The 15,954-nt window shown below is 36.7% G+C and overlaps 1 long non-coding RNA gene across 1 annotated transcript; it reads right to left on the bottom strand.

The window, feature by feature from the left end:
* Window positions 1–1,375: 1,375 nt before the first annotated feature.
* Window positions 1,376–14,222, bottom strand: LOC141377484 (uncharacterized). The gene is made up of 4 exons (XR_012389666.1): window positions 13,711–14,222; window positions 7,564–8,009; window positions 4,547–5,570; window positions 1,376–3,707 (listed from the first exon to the last, which is right to left on the bottom strand). It is a non-coding gene; the product is annotated as an uncharacterized lncRNA (long non-coding RNA).
* Window positions 14,223–15,954: the final 1,732 nt, after the last annotated feature.

Here is a 15,954-nt window from a genome sequence, read left to right as displayed (position 1 = left end):
AACATTTTACACCTATGCAAGTACCTTTAACATTAAATAATAAACCTTTACTTTAAGAAAAATCACTGTTGGCTACTGATTACACTTTCATAAAATACTGCATACTGATGTAAGAACAGCTGGACATTCACAAATGAGGTGATGAATGATGAGGTTATTTCTTCACGCAAAAGATTAGAATTAAAATTAGATTTTTTTATTTTCGAGCTTTAGTATAGATGGGTATTTTTTGACAAACAGTATAAACAGAATTTAAAAATCACTCAAGGGTTTAACTTTAATGATTATAACTTAAACACACAAAATAAATTGGCCTAATTGGTTATACCAATAATTATTTAAAATAACTGGAATTAATTCATTAAAATAATAAAAAAAAATTTAATCAGATGCCTAAGAAACCAGCTTGTGAAAATGATGACATCAATAAAGTCATCAGTGCTGCAAAGGAAGAGATTGTTACAAAACATAGCGTTCCCCTCAGAAAAGTTGTGGGCAGATTTAAGCCATCAGCTGAACAACCAAATGGCACCAAAGCATGTTTACACTTTTGTCAAGACAAATAGGCATGAAATCTGGCAAATCCATGAGCTTCGCGCAGTCACAAATGTCCAAGATCAGGATCCAAACCCTGACAGCTCACAAGAAAGCTCAGCAGATTTACATTCACAAGAGTCAATGGCAGAAAATCATCTGCAAAGTCAATTGTAACGAAGGGTCTGACACAGAGGGATCCATTTGCAGAATATTTATTAAGCAGAGTTTAATGAGCACACAGTATGCACTAGTGTGCGAACTCACATCAATCACAGTTGTATTGGGTCAATAGGCAAGCAGCTGGCATACACAGGGTAATATTGCAGGTATGGGTCAGAGGCAGGCGGCTAGGATCAATGTCAATATTCAGGCTGGGTTCAAGACCGGCAAGGCAAGGCAAGGCAAGGCAAGGCAAGGCAAGGCAAGGCAAAGTCCAGGTTAGCAACAGGGAGATCATGCAATGATGAGAGCCGCTCAGTAATGTCAGCAGGAGCAGAACAAGACTTCGTACTGGAGTGTGTGTTTGGGATGCTTATATGTGTGCGTGGGTAATCAGTGTGATGTGAAGCAGGTGTGTGGCATTAAGTGTCTGAGAGGATGACGTAATGTCAGTAGTCCGGTAATGATGACCTCTGCTGGCCAGCGTTGGGAATGACTGGCACAGAGTTGGTGACATCAATGTTATGACATTGAGTTTGAAGTCTGTCTTTCCCAATGAAGACGGACAGAAATCTGGCCTGAAAAAGTAACTTACAATGATAAATCCCAGCACAAATGTAAAATGGAATACACCATCCTAAAACGTGGAGCATGGACACGTGTTGTATGACGAAATGTGGAAAAAAACAGACATCATGCACTCTTAGATTTAGGAGAGCAAAAATCTTTCCAAATATTCCATCTCACTACATTGATGTAATTGACCATTGCAAAGAATGTGATGCACAACTTTCTATAAAAGCTGAAATGCCAGCAGCTAATGAACCAGTTAAGCTCACATGTACAATCAAAAATGGCGATGACAGTCTCCATACTGGCAAAGTGAAACGGAGGTTGTCAGGAGATCTGAGAATATGTGTATCATCAGAGCTATGAGAAGGACGAAAACAGCCACATGTATAGAGAGCAGCGGAGGCTTACCAAATGATGGATGTTGGTGATCCAGAGCCTAGTCACCTACCAAATCTAGCGACATTACGTAAAGTCAAGCAAGAGATGGGTGACAAAAAGCTTGGTGACAAAGACCCAATCCTTTCATTGCACTTGTTCAAATACAGTGTGCCCCACAATGGTAGCATTCACGACATAGGCCTTGATAGGTTTTTTGTCATTACTGGGCCACATCCCAGATGCAAACTTACCAAATAAAGTCCAAGTACAATGGTTCTGTTGTGAGTCTTGCTGCAACAGGTTCAGTTGTAAAAAGACTGAAAAGAACATGTGGCAATTCTGACCATGTTTTCCTATCAAGGCGTTTTGTGTTCACAGGGAGATCCCATTCCAGTTGTCCAAATGCTATTAGAAAATCACACCACAAATTCTATTGCCAACTGGTTAAACAAATGGCAACGTGCCAGTGCTGCTGCACCAAAAGAAGCAGTTTGTGATTTCTCCTTAGCACTTCTTGGAGCATTGGTTAAGGCCTTCACTCCTTATCGAGACCTGAAAAGTTACATCATCAGCACTCCAAAGAACTGATTGAAGAAGCCTGAAGACCTACAACTTCCACCATGCTTCATTAGAGTAGATGTGGCACACTGCATTAAGCTCATCAGCCGGTGGGAATGCTTAAGTCAAAAAGGAAACCGAGTTAGAGAGTTCTATCTACAAGCTATGGCACAACTTTTACAATCTGATTCACTGGAAGCAGCAAGAGACCTGATTCATTCAATTTCAGTTGTTGCCTTCAGTAAATCAGAAGGAAACAATGATAAAGGATTACCTGTTGTTTCAGAAACTTGCAAAGCTCAACTTAAGACACGACTTGCAGAGGGAGTCCTGCTATGTGTCAATGAAGATGACCATTCAACAGAAGTACCCAAACTCAATGAGGCACTGCACACAGATCTAAAAGCATGGGTGACAGAAATCTGTGAAAACAGATTGCAGCACATCATGGTGACAGAGACAATCTTCATTTCCTTCCAGAAATTGTCCCAAATATCATAAGAATGGCATGCTATCTCCCATCTTAGACAGCTGTGATGGTTCCACATTTCAAAAGTGTACACAACACAGTAAGATCTGCAAATGTTGAGGCTGAGTTTAAAAATATAAAACATGGTCTCTTCAAACATGAAAGCCTCCCAATCAGAATGGACCAGTTTGTCATACGCCATCTTTAGTTTCTTGAGGGTAACATGAGGCTTTCATCTGCACCAGTGAAGAAAATGGAGCCCACTGACAGTAAGACACAGAAGACTTAGCCAAAACGTGGTTACAGTAAGCATGATGCAGAGGTTAAGCAGCAAACCATAGAAGACGACCCTGTTGAAAACTGGAAAGGCCTTGGTGTCCCACCGAAAAAGCGACTGTCGTACCTGACCCCTTGTTCTGAGTGGTTACATGCAGACATAAACTTGAAAAGAAACAAGACAAAACTTAATGTCTTGAAGAATGGCAACTACCAGGCTAAAACACACCTTGCAGTTGACAAGTGTAAGGAATACCTGTGCCTTTGACTCCGTTTGTCAGTGCCTTTGCTCTGCTTTCTGTGACAGTGGATCATTTTGGAATTACCTTGACAAAGAGCACAAAAAAATTGAAATATTCGATTTGGTGAAGACCATTGTCATACAAGGAGCTGGAAGAGCTGCTTATGCAAAGAGGGCAAAATTGCTGCTGGAAATATTTGAAAGTGTTCACCTGAAATCAGGTGTGAGGGAGGACAGTCCAGAATGCAATGTTGTTACAATAATCAGTTCAACATTGAAACAAGTACCAAGTGCAACAATTACGAAAACCATCTCACTCCTAACAATCAATGCAGACATTTTACAGACTGGTGGACTAAAGAGTCTTCAAGCAGCTCTGGAAGATGCACTACACTACAACACATCCAAGTGTTTGAAGCCACTGAAATCACCCCAAGAATGTTCAGATGGCTGGAAAACTAAAGGTACATCAATGAAATTCCAATGGCTCAGTCACACACAGCAGCATCACTGGACCTAGGGGTGTCAAAATTAATCATTTCTTCTGTGCACGGTATATTTATAATCATAACCGGTTATTACTGACGTCATTTACCTCATATGCGCTCTGTTGCGAGGGAGGCGATCGCGAGTATTTACAATGCTCTAACTACTTAAAACTTATAAACTATGCACAATTTCACTGTGTGTGTTTGCTGGATCAGTCTTTCACTGACATATACAACAAAAGCCCCTATTTCACTGAAATCGAGAGAATGAAAGTACTTCATTTCTCTCTCTCTCTCTCTCTCTCTCACACACACACACACACACACACACACACTCACACACACACATACAGTGGCACATTTGACCTGCTGGCGTGGCTTTTCTACTCCTCTAGGCTGTTTTACAGTTTTACTTCTGGATACAGAAACGAGCGTGTGTCTGCAGAGTTTTCTCCACTTTTCTTCTATCATACATCAGCTGTGAGATTGCCTCCTGCCGCTTATCAGCGTCACTCATCTGTGAACAGCGCAGCGTGCAAGAGCCAAATCGCAACAGTTTTTGTTGAGGGTGTGACCAATCAAAGAGGTGTAAGAGAACAAGACAAGGATCAGAAATTGAGCTGGATATTTATATTTGTTTATATTATTTGCTTAATGACATAAAATTGTATTACAAATAGTATGTAAATATATTCATACATTTTAATACAAGAACTGCTGCTGTGAAGAAAATATAAAACTGTGTATGAAAAGCACTGTCAATGCACCGTGATGCACCGAAATATCAAATTGAACCGAATCGATTGCATGATAATCGAAACCGAACCGAACATTGAGACTAGTGTAGGTTGACAGCTCTAACTGGACCACTACTTTGCATTGAAACAGGTGCAGACACAAACCATCCGCTGTCCGAAATCCTTGTAACCATAGAGATGGACAACCATTTATTCACTCTGAGAAGGGTTGTCGCATTCATTCCAGGAACTACAAGAAAATATCTTGGACACTATCTGGCTTACTGCAGAAGAACCTCTCTTAGCTGGGAAAAATATGATGACCTCTGTGACCGAGTCACAACACTCTCTGCAACAAAAATGCAACCCCATGTGATACTGTTCACAAAGGAGGGCTAAAATATTTGGACAATAAATATCTTGGACTGGCCTCTGAGGAATTTAATTCAAGAACAGTCTATAAAACAATTTTTTTTCACCTTATGCCCATGACCAGTTCCACGATTCAATTTAAATAATTATTGAAGAAAAAATGTTGTGTAAAGTTCATTTCAGTTGTACTTTTTTTACTTAAATCCTGCTATGATTTATGATCTGTTCTTGACGTATCAGTTTAAACATTTATAAATTGTAATTAACTTCTATGTGTACCGAAGTAATTGTCTTGTCATTGATGTTATACTTTTCATCTTTGCACTTAAAAGAGAACATATTTTGAGATTGTTACACTGTTTGATATACAATACTGTTATTGTGTTGCGATTAACATATACATTATTAGCAACCTTATTTGACCATTTTTTAAAAATTGTTGGTGGAAAATAAATCACAAAGTTATTTTAAAGTATGATTTTGTCCCCATTAAATAGACACCAAATTACAGCTTGATTTTTACAGGTCTTTCTACAGCACAGACATTCTTCAAAATATTTGTGTTGTTGAGAACAAAAAAAATTTTAGATATTTAAAGATGATATAAGGGCACATAGCGTTTAGGTCAAAAGTATTACCTCTGCAATGATTTTTGTTTTTTTCGAATATTTCCCAAATTGTGTTGAACAGAGCTTTTTTAACAGAGAATTTTTAACAGTTTTCCTACAACTGTTTTTTTTTTTTTTTTTTTTGCGAAGGTCTTATTACTTGTTTTATTTCAGCTATAATAAAAGCAGTTTTTTTATAAAAAATAAATAAAAATTAAGGTCAATATGTTTGGCCCTCTTTAAGCAATATTTTTGAAAAGAAAGTATGTCTGTTAAACAGAAAAGGAAAAAATATAAAGTTATTAAAATTTAACAGGACGGCTAATGATTCTGACCTCAACTGTACATAGAATTCTTGCTGTTGGGTAAATCATTTCATTAAACTAGTCTGGCTATGCAGTCTAATCAGGGCCGGCGTGTCCATAGAGGCGACCTAGGCGGCCGCCTAGGGCGGCAAAATAGAGAGGGCGGCGTCCCGACACTACCGTCAAACGTGTGCCCTCAGTTATATCCGCGTCTAGGGCGGCAGAATAGAGAGGGCGGCGTCCGCGACTCCAACCCCCCAACCCGGCGTGACCGTCCTTTGCCTAGAGCGACAGTTCAGCTTTCTCCAGCCCCGAGTCTAATTGTGTAAAGGTTAATAATTAACAGCAAACCAGCACATTATAATATCGCCATGTAATTAAAAGAATTCTTTAAAAAATATTTTGAGCACAAACACAAAAACACCTCAGCTTTCTTTGCTTGCAACCTTCATAGTTATGCATCTCTTTAGAGGAGAAAAAAAACATGCAGTAACTTCTATCATTTCTATCTTTTCTATTGTGTGTAAAGCAATAAGGAATCAAACAAACCTACCTTTTAACGCTTTAATAAAGCTTCATCGGCAATCAATCACGCAAACAGGTGATCACCATTAACTAGACCAGGGGTTTTCAAAGTCTAAGACAGTGGGCCTCCCTTTTGACACAACTTATCCATTGGCGCCCCCTCCCCCCAAACACGCGCACACACACACACACATACATACATACATACACACACACACATATATATACATATATATATATATATATATATATATATATATATATATATATATATATATATACAGTATATATAAAGACACAGACAGATGTCAGACTGTTAACTCACTTTTATCAACATTTGCATGAAAGTGCAATTATTTACAGAGTAATAACAAGTATTTTAATATAACTTTTTTAAAACTAGGATGATGGTTAATATGAATAGAACAGATCCAAGAACTCTTCATCCCAGTCAAAACAGTCGAAGTTTAGCGGATCTCATGCTGTCATTAGCCAAAATATCTTGACAAACCACACTTAAAGGTCGTGGTTCATCAGCTGGTCCTGTCCACGTAAATCCTAAACTCAAATCCTGATCATCATATCGTCGTCTTTTGGGTTTAAGCCCTGAACTTGAAGTCTTTGAATCGGGGGGTCTTAGAAACCGATCCATTGCAGGCACGTGCACACATAGGGCTCAACCTGTGCAGTGCACATGCCCTTTTTAGTCCTGGATAGAAAGTGCCCTTCCAAAATGATCAAAAGTGCCCCCGCAACGCGGCACACCCTCGGTCCCGCCCTTAAGTAGGCGCGTGACAACACCGCTCTTGAGCGTGCGCGCGACAACACAGCTGATCAGAACGAGCGCGACAATAAACTTAATTAAACTTAATAATTATATTTTTATTATATATTTTCCCCGCGCCTCCCCTGACATGCTCTGGCGCCCCCCCAGGGGAGGCGCGCCTCACACTTTGAAAACCCCTGAACTAGACTAATCCTATCAGAAAAAGTTAGATTAAGCAATAAAGAAAGATAATGATCACAATGGAAAAGTACCCCATCAAACGAAGGTCGATTGAAGTAAACACTGCGAAAAACATGAATATAAGTGATAAACAAACACTGCCCTCCTTCTTGGATTTCGAGGTTAATTAAGGCGCAGACTATCTTTGTCCAATGAGCAACTGATTAAAGAGTGTGACAAACAGGTAAGACTATGTAGACAAAGATACAATGGTATAAGGGACGTCATTTCTCATTAAGACTTTTTTGTCCCCTTTACATAAAAAAGGGGTCCTGAGATAAAAGGTTTGTTGTAGCAGCACAAACGAGCCGCATCGGTTTAATGAGTCTGCAGGGGGTGGAGAGTGAAGTCACTTTTTCACATTCAGTTTATTTCAAAGTAGGCAAAATATATTTTATGTTCATTCTAATGGCACAAACCAGCACAAACTAATTTAGAAGAACTGGGGTGTATAGTGAAGTCAAGCTCCCGAAATATTTTGGATGGATAAATAAATAGCATTTGTCTATTATGAGCTTTATTATCTGCCTTTAATACACAGTCAGAACGCGCCGCAAATGCAACACGCAACGCAGTTTTAAATGTTTGTTTTGTATATTTTGTTTAGTTTTGCTTCATTCAGGTAAAATTTATATAAATAGCAAAATTAAACAACAGACGCTGGTTTGCGCCATTATAATAAACAATTAATTTTATTGTTTAGATATTGCCTAATCAAAACACTCCGAGAACCGTGACGTCATCCCCATACCATTATTTCCTCTAAATTGTACAAAACTCGGGGGTATTCCAGAAAGCTGGGTTAACTTACCATTTGCTAAACCCTAAACTCTCGGTTGATTTACCCGAAACCTGCTTACCGCGAGTATGTTGGTTCCAAAACAGGTGATAAAAGTTAGTTAAATCAACCTCCTGAAGATAACTGCGGGTTAATGCGCGTGCACGGCCCACACCTAAAGGCATTTTCAGTAGATCGCCGAATTCACGAGTCACCATAGAAAATCACGGTGAGAAAAAAAGGGCAACGCACTTTACAGAGGCAGAGCTGGAGGTTTTAAACACAGAGATTACACATCTGCTTCAACGAAGGAAAGAAATATAGAATAAGAAATAGATAAGAAAAGAAAAAAAATAATAAGAAAGTTTGTTAGTTCATTAAATTACAAATGCCACCCTCCATTTTATTCATTGTAATGAACAATTAAACTTCTCTTTAACATCCTTTTGAGTATGTTGTGTAACCATTCATGCATTTATTTTTCTTGCCATTAATTTCTTAAGGCCACAATGTGTATTGACTAATAAGGCTTATAGAAATTTTAATATTTCTGGAGCTAGAACTCTGTCCAAAGTCATTAAACACAGAAACATTCTCCCAAAAGGTAATATTTAATTACTGGAGCTCTGTATTTATCACTCTAGAATATTCTTTCTGTCATGCAGCTAATAGAAAGAGGCCTGTCTAACTGCTGTGGTCCACTAGAAAGAGTGGTTGAGTTTTTGACTTAAACCACACAATCCGTCACTGTTGTAAGTGATTGTTGTCAGGTAGCTTTAGGTTCTTTTTATGCTTTTTATTTTGCATGCAGACGAAGTTCCTTCTGCTTCAACTAACAAGCAGTGTAAGCAGGGGCGCCTCCAAGGGGTGGCCAGGGGTGGCCACGGCCCCCCCTCGGTAAACTCTGGCCACCCCTGTGGCCACCCCTTTGGCCACCCCAATATAATTTTGCGGTTGATATTATTGATTTAAATGAACTTATAAATTCCCAATATTTAGATAAATAAATAAATAAAATGCAGTCACTAAATTATTGTTGGTGTTACTGACGTAGCTCTCCCCCTCTGGTTCAATGCTGGTGAAAGCAAACTGACGCATGCGCGCGGAAAACCATTCCCGCGTGCCTCACGCACTCCTGTGTGAATCCCGGTTGGTTGTTTGCATGCACGCTGACATAATAGGCACCGCTCATGCGCCGTGAAACCGGAGTAACAGCCTTTTGTGCAGAGGTGTCGGCACGCAGCGAGTTTTGAAAGTCGTTTAAAGTTTATATAATATGATGATGATGATGTTACTTTTACTAAGCATGCCTTTAAAGCAGAAAGGAGGGATAATGAGTCAGGGAGGTAAGACTTCATAACATGATTTCTCAGCCATGATCTGGTCTAAGATCACAGATAATTCTATAATACATTTTTTGTATTCTTTAGAATTGTCATAATTAATTTTCATGCAAAAGGTTTCTTAAGTGATGTTGGCATATCACTCCAGTTGTTGTTTTCCAGTAATATTTAGGACTGATTTCTGTTTTTTATTTAGAATAATAATTGTATATTAATATTAATTGTAATAAATAAATTGTTATATTTATTGAATAACAAATTTAACAATTCAAGAGAGGTGGGGGTGTATAGGGTGGTTCGCCCAGGGTGTCATTTAAACTAGAACCACCACTACCCTCCCCGATCGTCCTTGACAGCACGCACACACCTTCAATAGACAGCAATAGCTATTTAATATTTACCTTAAGCTACAGTATATCAATAGAAGAAGCTGCATTAATAAAATGGTTCAAAAAGCAATATGGATAAATAATATTATTAGGTATAGTGAGTGTGTATAGTAATGCCTTTTGTTCTGTTTGTTTATTTGTTTGGGTAATTAATAAACTCATTATTCTTTCATTCATTTTCTTTTCGGCTTAGTCCCTTTATTAATCCAGGGTCACCACAGCAGAATGAACCGCCAACTTATCTAGCACATTTTTACACAGCGGATGCCCTTCCAGCTGCAACCCATCACTGGGAATAATAAACTCATTAATCTTCATTAATTTTAGACATATCTCGTATGATGTACAATAAAGGCACGTAAAAAAAGAAGTTATTTATACAGTATATAAAAAGTGTTTTTAAACTAAACATAGATTTTTATTTGGTTTGCACATGTACACTGAATTATTTCAAATAATAAATTGCAATATTTCAAGTAGAATTAATTAAATGAATAAAAACTACATTATTTCATTTACCAGAAACAAAAATATAACATTACACTGAATTTATTATTTTTTTTATGTGTGCCACCCCAAGATTTGGTGCGGCCTCTTCTGGCCACCCCTAAGAAAATTTTCTGGGGGCGCCACTGAGTGTAAGAATTTGTCTGCGCTTTTCCATATTTGAATATTACCCTTGGATCACAAAATCTTTTATATACATACATATATATATATATATATATATATATATATATATATATATATATATATATATATATATATATATATATAATTTAAATTCTAAAGTAGCTGTATAAGGTCCATCTTCAAATATAAATAGTCACATGAGCATCACCTTAAGGTGAGAAATGTATATGAAAAGTATGTTACACGTTGAAAGGTGCGTGTATAAAGCAGTGTAAAAAAAATCATTCATTTTATTTCAGGAAATTAAGAAATTAACAGACCAAAATATTTGACTAAACAGTTTTTTGACAAATTATATTTCTAAGCACTCTTCCATCTCTTTTGTCTGCTTGGGGCACTAAGATTTCCTCTGGGTCAGGCTGCAGGTAGGGTGTCATTGTATAAGGCAGAAAAGGGTATCTTTTGTCCTCCAGCAAGTAACAATGTAGTGACTAGTAATGATTCTATTGTATAATACAAATATAATAAAAATAAACATTGTGTAAAGCAACATTTGCTTTATGTTTTTTTTTTTTTTTACTATATTTGTGTTATACACTTGAATCATTACATCCTAAAAATCAGCCATTTAGCCTCAACATATAGTGATGAGGTGGGGTCATCACATATGAGCTGGTAGGTGGAAGCAGTAATGAGTTTAATAGTTGAAACACCAAAAGATTGAGGACAGAAAATTAAGTTGTACCTGCACATTTATACTATGGACAGATTTCATATTATCAGTGTCCTTTAGTGACTGATGGAGCTTTAAAATTGGCTGCAAATGCACACAAGCATTTGGAAACCCTGAAAAAAATATTATATTAAAAAATGTAGGTGTATGTGCATGAATGTATACATATAAACGACGTCCTACATCTTAAATTATAGGTAGATTTTCCTACTAGATTCAAACTCGCTCCGCTGTGAGCTCCGTTGTTCATTAACGACGCACTGTCCACTACACTATTGCCGTGCTCTGAATCAACTGTGTAATGATAAGCAGTGATTTATGACCAAGTAACTGTACAAAAGTGTAAAAAACAGTTCGGTGCCATGCAGGCCCGGCGCCAGTATGTCAGAACTGAGGGGGTATTTTAAATCCATAGGGGGGCACTAGACCTGGTGACTGATTTTGGTCTCCCTTGTTTCTTTCATTTAGGCTATTAATTCACATGTATTATTACTTTACTTTGTTACTGACCTAAGGCAGTAATATACATTTTAATAGTAATAATAATATGCACAGTTTTGCTTTTACTGATTTTATTAATGACGTTAATGCAGCGAGACCGCTTATTAATGCAGACGGATCATGGCTTTAGTGCCAAACGAGTGCTTTAAACCATGTTATTCCCCTTATTTATTTCCGTTTTATTTAAAATAACAGGCATATGAATGTTTAAAGTTTTAGGTAAAGACGTCAAATTATGCCCACACATGCAAGCTGACCCACGATCAGACTATTCGTAACCGGTAAATAAATTTTGTGAAATCAGCAGTCATCCCGCTTCACGTAGCCTATTATCCAACCAACATCAGTGTTAGGGAAAAGCTAAATGTTACAATTTAATGTCATTTAAAACAATTACTTAGTTTAATTTTAATGCATTAGTGTAGCCAGAAAAATACCTAAAAAAGAATCCAAAATTCACAGTTATTACCGTGAAAATTAGTTTGGCACGGATAACACGCAACTCAGGCTATATAACTTTTTTCATCATTTTAAATGTCAAAATAAAGATTTATCTTAGGCTATCATAACTGTGTTGGTGTCTGGTGTCATTTGTTGTAAACCATCATAAACCATTAGGCTATAGGCCTACCCGTCATTTTATTTATTTATTAAGCCTATTTTAATAACTTGTTTTCAGGTTATTTTCATTTTAGGGCCATGAGCTACAAGTCAAAACAAATTTGATATGCTGACTGTATTTTAGCTCTTAAAATAGGTTTACAATTTATTTATGTTGTTTAATTTTGCATGAGCAAATAGCAGTATAGCCTAAATTACATATTTTTAAAAGATGATCATTGAGCCTACCTGCAGCATGTAAAAGGCTTCTCGGTTGATCCGCGGTAAATCCACTAAGCACTATATTTTATTTATAACACTGCAAACTTGACTTCGCAGGTCGATCATCTTTAAACGCAAAAGGCATTTGTTATGTGTTATACCTTGACTGCTGCTGCATAATGGGATGTTTCTCTACACAACTGTAAAAGTTCGCTTTTTAGCAATGTCAAAATGAAAGCAAACATTCAAAGGGTTCTGCGTTTTGTCAATTTTAGCTTAATTGTAAAAATAATAATAATAATAATTAATTAATTTAAATATTATTTATAGTGTAGCCTACTGTGGGACTGTGCAGTGAGCTATTTATTTTTATTAAAACATTTTTATTAGGCTACGTCTTCCCAAATAACTAATAAATGACTGGCATTTGCGTCTCTGCTAAAATTAATTTAACAGCAAATTTCTTCAGCGTTTCTTCCTTTTAGAGCTCAAGAGAGTTGTGTTTAAATAATTAGTTAACCAAAACATGTAATGAATTAAGCTGCTCATCTCATGTCAAACACTTTTCTCCCTTGTAAGTTGAGTGCGCCTCCATCGCCGTGTGCGTGTTTTATTTACGGGCGCACCAGACCTGATGCGGGGACCGGATCTCTGGACTATAGGATAGCTTTATCCCCACAATTTTTCATAATTCAATTGCTATGTCCTATATTTTAAAATATTTAAATTTGTGTTCTAAAGGTTGGAATGACGGGAGTGTTTGTAATTAATGACAGAAAGAATTTTCAGTTTTGAGTGAACAAGCCTTTATAAAAACTGGGGGGGCACAAATTCTTTCTGAGGGGGCAATGCCCACCTTTGCCCCCCCGTAGCGCCGGGCCTGGTGCCATGGTAAACCCAGACCCGCGGTTTGTCACATTTGATTTCAAAAAGGTTTGTTAAATACATTAACATTATAAATTTGGTTATGAAAAAAACAATGCACTTATAACCCTCACAATGAAAAAACGTGTATCTGTGCATCCACAACCATAAATATTCTCATCAAAAGAGCACGCAATGCTCAGTAAACTCTCTGAAACAGACAAACTCTGGAACATAGCAACTTACTCTCTGAACATAACCTGCTCCGGAGCAGGTTATCTTCAGAGAGTAAGTTGCTATGGCTACTTAACATACCCAGAAGTTACCTCCGATTTTGGAACCAAAGCTGAGGTTATCTACCTACTTACTCTCAAACTTACCCAGGTATGTCACATAACCTGCTTTCTGGAACAGCCCCCTGGTGTCATATTCGCTTGTGCTGGTTTGTGCCGTTTAAATAAACACTTACTCTGTTTTCGTTGTTTAGATATAACCCAAATATTTGGTTAGATTTGTTCTTGTTTGTATTGTTGAAATAAACATCAGATATATTCCTGCATAAATGTATTATTTTCGTTTGCTCACAATTTGTACTCATTTGTGCTGCAAAAAATATATTGGTGGGCCTAAAATAATATTAGCTCATTTAGAAGTCTCTCGACCTCAGTTGCTCCATATTTACCAAAATAGTCTAGTTTGTGTGTTTCATTTGTGCTTGATTGTTTCAGTGAAAGTTTTGTTGGTGCTGCTTGCCTGCTTCTATTATTAAAATATTGAATATTGAATTAAAAATAATGAAATCACCAGTCACCCCAAATGTATGATATTCTAAAATATTTTAATTAGTTTGTGCTGATATATTTTTCATTTGTGATGCTTTTTTAAGATCGCCTAAGCCAATATGTTATTCTGAGATCTTTTTTTATCAGAACCCCCCCCCCTCAAAAAAAAAAAAAAAACATGAAGCCCGACCATCAGGGGTCCGTTCTTCGTACCTCGCTTAAATGATCTAAGATGATTTGGCAGATGCTGGATCTTTTAATCTTGATAACTGACCTCTCTCTAATTTGGTTCTTCAAACAAGTTCGCGAATCAGATTAGAATGTCTGGATGAACTGATCTGAGATCGCTGCGTGTGTTGTGAAGGACAGATCTGTTGATCCTCGAAATCATGATCAGCAATGATATGATTGGCTGAGGGCACAGCCGCGTAATGACATCATCTGATTAATATTCAATTATCCATGTGACCAAAATTACATCAAATTAGCAGTAAACGGTTTGTTAAATATGACACGCAATAACCTTCCACATTTGTTGTCAACTGCAGGCTTTACACTTGTGTCAAGAGTATTCATCATGTATTTCAATGCATAGCAATGTATTTAGTTCTACATTTAGAAAAGATTTTTTTAATTATAGTAGCCGGTTTATTAATCACTTTATGGAATAACTGGATGTTTACAAAAGCATTTTGATTTTGTGAAAGGCGTCTGCAACTTTTGTGAAGCACCAAATAACTGGCATATTAATTGCCAAAACATGTTTACGACTGCATTAATGTATTATTTATTGTTTTAAAAGTCACATATTCTGCATTTCTATTATCATACACAATTTGTACTAAAGCAATCTAAAAAGTTCATATCAATAAGTTTTCTCTTTGCACCACCAGGTGGCAGTCTTTGTACTTTTATTTCGAGGGTGCAGATTGCATAAGTTTTATTAATATGTATAACGTAATTTATTTTATTAATGACATAACTTTATATATATAGTTAAAAAAATATGTACCATTTTCAAAAATGGTATTCTGGTGAGGGTGGTCTACTTTCGTTAAGTCGTTAAGCTAATAGGCTATTGAAATTCTAAACTTTTAGTGATAGTCTATAAACAACATCTAAGTGACTGCCATGGGCATATCTAACAACAATATTACACAACAGAGGCATTTCACACCTGGGGTCCGTTCTTCGTACGTGGATTACTCAGTTAGCTGGATTTGGATATTGACGATTTGACACGATCCAGGATCGTTTCGTTCTTCAAAGCTGATCCGAGAGTTGTTGTCATAGCAACAGTTCTGCTAGGTCAAACCTGATCGGGAGCAGGTTCAATTCATATAAACAGGATTAGATCGGCTCAGTTCAAGCAAAGATAATACAGAAAGTATGTTCCCAATTCTGATATTTTCTTACAGTAGTAGTTATATACACTTGGTAAAATGGTACATATTTTTAACTAAATATATAAAGTTATAGTTATTAATAAAATAAATAAAGTTATACATATTAATAAAACGTATGCAATCTGCACCCTCGAAATGAAAGTACAAAGACTGCCACCTGGTGGTGCAAAGAGAAAACTTATTGATATGAACTTTTTTGATCGCTTTAGTACAAATTGTGTATAATAGAAATGCACAATATGTCACTTTTGTAAAGCAATAATACATTTCAGCAGTCATAAACATGTTTTGATAGTTAATATGCCAGTGATTTGATGCTTCACAAAAGTTGCAGACGCCTTTACCAATATGAAAACGCTTTTGTAAACATCCAGTTATTCTTTACACAGATTAAAAAAATGGCTACTATAATAAAGAAAATATTTTCTAAATGTAGAACTAAATACATTGATTTGCATTGAAATACATGAT

Source organism: Danio rerio, chromosome 14, assembly GCF_049306965.1.
Source record: "Danio rerio strain Tuebingen ecotype United States chromosome 14, GRCz12tu, whole genome shotgun sequence".
Classification (NCBI taxonomy): domain Eukaryota; kingdom Metazoa; phylum Chordata; class Actinopteri; order Cypriniformes; family Danionidae; genus Danio; species Danio rerio.
This window is presented reverse-complemented; position numbering and strand designations above follow the sequence as displayed.